Raw genomic sequence first — 5,000 nt, forward strand, 5'->3', positions numbered from 1 at the left:
AAAGATTAGGCAACATTTAGTCACTTCTAGCCATGATGCTCAATTTATTTACGAATGTACCCTAGTTACTACGGACCGTTTACGTTGGAGAACAAGATCTATTGGATGCCTGTGTATTTGGGGAAGTCAAATCTGAAATAATGATGAAATTGCGTGTATCCAAAGTTAAAACTCGTGATTTGTCGCCCTCTGGTGTGTAAAAGATGCAAAAGCTTACAGCACCTGGTATTCCCAGGCGGTCTCCCATCCAAGTACTGACCAGGCCCGAGCCTGCTTAGCTTCCGAGATCGGACGAGATCGGGCGTATTCAGGCTAGTATGGCCGTAAGCCAGGGAGGCTGTCCCTGACGCTCTACTTAAAGGGAAGGCAATATCCGTTTCTGCCGTTCATACTTACAGTTGAACTGTCTCTCTACTCTAAAGCCCGGGACACACCAGCGCGCCGCAGACAGTCCCTGCTTACATGCCACATTGTGGCAACGTTGTGCGTTAGCTGGGGTGCCACACCAGACCGGAACTATTTTTTACAAAACGAACACATTGTCTTGATAAAACAGCTGTAATTGAGTGCCTGACACGCCAGTCAAGCTCAATCTTGAGAAGGTGTGCATTTCAGTAAGGATTTCAATTGACATGCAGTATGAAGCTGAAAGGAGGTTGCATCACTATGATGCATAACATTGCATGTATTGTATTTTCAAGTGTGTGCATTCATCCTGTTGTCATTTTGTTTTGAAAGCAGAAGAATCATTCAACAGGTTGCTGAGACAAATGTAAACCAGTAAAACATATGAAGAGAAACAAACCTTGAATATAAGTTCAGTTGTTTAAACATTTGACAAACTATGGTGAGGGGGTAAGAAAACACACAAATCCAGCAGCTCCTGTATTTCAATACACCAGAACCCAATATTATTGGCGAGTCGGGTAGTCCATCATCACAGTTCGAGGGCAGGCATCATTTCAGTAATTTCATCCCGTTGCATTCACATCCGTGCCTTGAATGAGATTGAATGTGATCTTTGCTCTCAAGTATGTTCCCAAGTTTTACACTTTCGTGCTTTGCATGAATGGGAATGGAACCGTGTGTGTTGAATGAGGCTCCTTGTGAGCACTGAACTTTGTCCGGTGGAGTTCCTTTTTGTGTTGCTGTAATTGTGTCATTTCTCGATGAGAAAGATTAGGCAACATTTAGTCACTTCTAGCCATGATGCTCAATTTATTTACGAATGTACCCTAGTTACTAGGGACCGTTTACGTTGGAGAACAAGATCTATTGTATGCCTGTGTATTTGGGGAAGTAAAATCTGAAATAATGATGAAATTGTGTGTATCCAAAGTTAAAACTCGTGATTTGTCGCCCTCTGGTGTGTAAAAGGTGCAAAAGCTTACAGCACCTGGTATTCCCAGGCGGTCTCCCATCCAAGTACTGACCAGGCCCGAGCCCGCTTGGCTTCCGAGATCGGATGAGATCGGGCGTATTCAGGCTAGTATGGCCGTAAGCCAGGGAGGCTGTCCCTGACGCTCTACTTAAAGGGAAGGCAATATCCGTTTCTGCCGTTCATACTTACAGTTGAACTGTCTCTCTACTCTAAAGCCCGGGACACACCAGCGCGCCGCAGCCAGTCCCTGCTAACACGCCACGTTGTGGCAACATTGTGGCAACGTTGTGCGTTAGCTGGGGTGCCACACCAGACCGGAACTATATATTACAAAACGAACACATTGTCTTGATAAAACAGCTGTGATTGAGTGCCTGACACGCCAGTCAAGCGCAATCTTGAGAAGGTGTGCATTTCAGTAAGGATTTCAATTGACATGCAGTATGAAACTGAAAGGAGGTTGCATCACTATGATGCATAACATTGCATGTATTGTATTTTCAAGTGTGTGCATTCATCCTGTTGTCATTTTGTTTTGAAAGCAGAAGAATCATTCAACAGGTTGCTGAGACAAATGTAAACCAGTAAAACATATGAAGAGAAACAAACCTTGAATATAAGTTCAGTTGTTTAAACATTTGACAAACTATGGTGAGGGGGTAAGAAAACACACAAATCCAGCAGCTCCTGTATTTCAATACACCAGAACCCAATATTATTGGCGAGTCGGGTAGTCCATCATCACAGTTCGAGGGCAGGCATCATTTCAGTAATTTCATCCCGTTGCATTCACATCCGTGCCTTGAATGAGATTGAATGTGATCTTTGCTCTCAAGTATGTTCCCAAGTTTTACACTTTCGTGCTTTGCATGAATGGGAATGGAACCGTGTGTGTTGAATGAGGCTCCTTGTGAGCACTGAACTTTGTCCGGTGGAGTTCCTTTTTGTGTTGCTGTAATTGTGTCATTTCTCGATGAGAAAGATTAGGCAACATTTAGTCACTTCTAGCCATGATGCTCAATTTATTTACGAATGTACCCTAGTTACTAGGGACCGTTTACGTTGGAGAACAAGATCTATTGTATGCCTGTGTATTTGGGGAAGTCAAATCTGAAATAATGATGAAATTGCGCGTATCCAAAGTTAAAAATCGTGATTTGTCGCCCTCTGGTGTGTAAAAGATGCAAAAGCTTACAGCACCTGGTATTCCCAGGCGCTCTCCCATCCAAGTACTGACCAGGCCCGAGCCTGCTTAGCTTCCGAGATCGGACGAGATCGGGCGTATTCAGGCTAGTATGGCCGTAAGCCAGGGAGGCTGTCCCTGACGCTCTACTTAAAGGGAAGGCAATATCCGTTTCTGCCGCTCATACTTGCAGTTGAACTGTCTCTCTACTCTAAAGCCCGGGACACACCAGCGCGCCGCAGCCAGTCCCTGCTAACACGCCACGTTGTGGCAACATTGTGGCAACGTTGTGCGTTAGCTGGGGTGCCACACCAGACCGGAACTATATATTACAAAACGAACACATTGTCTTGATAAAACAGCTGTAATTGAGTGCCTGACACGCCAGTCAAGCGCAATCTTGAGAAGGTGTGCATTTCAGTAAGGATTTCAATTGACATGCAGTATGAAACTGAAAGGAGGTTGCATCACTATGATGCATAACATTGCATGTATTGTATTTTCAAGTGTGTGCATTCATCCTGTTGTCATTTTGTTTTGAAAGCAGAAGAATCATTCAACAGGTTGCTGAGACAAATGTAAACCAGTAAAACATATGAAGAGAATCAAACCTTGAATATAAGTTCAGTTGTTTAAACATTTGACAAACTATGGTGAGGGGGTAAGAAAACACACAAATCCAGCAGCTCCTGTATTTCAATACACCAGAACCCAATATTATTGGCGAGTCGGGTAGTCCATCATCACAGTTCGAGGGCAGGCATCATTTCAGTAATTTCATCCCGTTGCATTCACATCCGTGCCTTGAATGAGATTGAATGTGATCTTTGCTCTCAAGTATGTTCCCAAGTTTTACACTTTCGTGCTTTGCATGAATGGGAATGGAACCGTGTGTGTTGAATGAGGCTCCTTGTGAGCACTGAACTTTGTCCGGTGGAGTTCCTTTTTGTGTTGCTGTAATTGTGTCATTTCTCGATGAGAAAGATTAGGCAACATTTAGTCACTTCTAGCCATGATGCTCAATTTATTTACGAATGTACCCTAGTTACTAGGGACCGTTTACGTTGGAGAACAAGATCTATTGTATGCCTGTGTATTTGGGGAAGTAAAATCTGAAATAATGATGAAATTGCGTGTATCCAAAGTTAAAACTCGTGATTTGTCGCCCTCTGGTGTGTAAAAGATGCAAAAGCTTACAGCACCTGGTATTCCCAGGCGGTCTCCCATCCAAGTACTGACCAGGCCCGAGCCTGCTTAGCTTCCGAGATCGGACGAGATCGGGCGTATTCAGGCTAGTATGGCCGTAAGCCAGGGAGGCTGTCCCTGACGCTCTACTTAAAGGGAAGGCAATATCCGTTTCTGCCGCTCATACTTGCAGTTGAACTGTCTCTCTACTCTAAAGTCCGGGACACACCAGCGCGCCGCAGACAGTCCCTGCTAACACGAAACGTTGTGGCAACGTTGTGCGTTAGCTGGGGTGCCACACCAGACCGGAACTATATTTTACAAAACGAACACATTGTCTTGATAATACAGCTGTAATTGAGTGCCTGACACGCCAGTCAAGCGCAATCTTGAGAAGGTGTGCATTTCAGTAAGGATTTCAATTGACATGCAGTATGAAACTGAAAGGAGGTTGCATCACTATGATGCATAACATTGCATGTATTGTATTTTCAAGTGTGTGCATTCATCCTGTTGTCATTTTGTTTTGAAAGCAGAAGAATCATTCAACAGGTTGCTGAGACAAATGTAAACCAGTAAAACATATGAAGAGAAACAAACCTTGAATATAAGTTCAGTTGTTTAAACATTTGACAAACTATGGTGAGGGGGTAAGAAAACACACAAATCCAGCAGCTCCTGTATTTCAATACACCAGAACCCAATATTATTGGCAAGTCGGGTAGTCCATCATCACAGTTCGAGGGCAGGCATCATTTCAGTAATTTCATCCCGTTGCATTCACATCCGTGCCTTGAATGAGATTGAATGTGATCTTTGCTCTCAAGTATGTTCCCAAGTTTTACACTTTCGTGCTTTGCATGAATGGGAATGGAACCGTGTGTGTTGAATGAGGCTCCTTGTGAGCACTGAACTTTGTCCGGTGGAGTTCCTTTTTGTGTTGCTGTAATTGTGTCATTTCTCGATGAGAAAGATTAGGCAACATTTAGTCACTTCTAGCCATGATGCTCAATTTATTTACGAATGTACCCTAGTTACTAGGGACCGTTTACGTTGGAGAACAAGATCTATTGTATGCCTGTGTATTTGGGGAAGTCAAATGTGAAATAATGATGAAATTGCGTGTATCCAAAGTTAAAACTCGTGATTTGTCGCCCTCTGGTGTGTAAAAGATGCAAAAGCTTACAGCACCTGGTAATCCCAGGCGGTCTCCCATCCAAGTACTGACCAGGCCCGAGCCTGCTTAGCTTC

The 5,000-nt window shown here is 43.8% G+C and overlaps 4 non-coding genes and 1 pseudogene across 4 annotated transcripts; all 5 read right to left on the minus strand.

The window, feature by feature from the left end:
* Window positions 1–210: 210 nt before the first annotated feature.
* LOC136742197 (5S ribosomal RNA) lies at window positions 211–329 on the minus strand. Its single transcript, XR_010814822.1, has one exon. It is a non-coding gene; the product is annotated as a 5S ribosomal RNA (ribosomal RNA).
* A 1,055-nt stretch (window positions 330–1,384) lies between these two features.
* LOC136742041 (5S ribosomal RNA) lies at window positions 1,385–1,503 on the minus strand. Its single transcript, XR_010814673.1, has one exon. It is a non-coding gene; the product is annotated as a 5S ribosomal RNA (ribosomal RNA).
* A 1,066-nt stretch (window positions 1,504–2,569) lies between these two features.
* LOC136742181 (5S ribosomal RNA) lies at window positions 2,570–2,688 on the minus strand. Its single transcript, XR_010814806.1, has one exon. It is a non-coding gene; the product is annotated as a 5S ribosomal RNA (ribosomal RNA).
* Window positions 2,689–3,754: 1,066 nt separating this feature from the next.
* On the minus strand, window positions 3,755–3,873 carry LOC136742208 (5S ribosomal RNA). Its single transcript, XR_010814833.1, has one exon. It is a non-coding gene; the product is annotated as a 5S ribosomal RNA (ribosomal RNA).
* A 1,055-nt stretch (window positions 3,874–4,928) lies between these two features.
* The window catches only part of LOC136742294 (uncharacterized), a 109-nt pseudogene continuing 37 nt past the window's right edge, over window positions 4,929–5,000 (minus strand).

Source organism: Amia ocellicauda, unplaced genomic scaffold (assembly GCF_036373705.1).
Source record: "Amia ocellicauda isolate fAmiCal2 unplaced genomic scaffold, fAmiCal2.hap1 HAP1_SCAFFOLD_73, whole genome shotgun sequence".
In the NCBI taxonomy this organism is placed as follows: domain Eukaryota; kingdom Metazoa; phylum Chordata; class Actinopteri; order Amiiformes; family Amiidae; genus Amia; species Amia ocellicauda.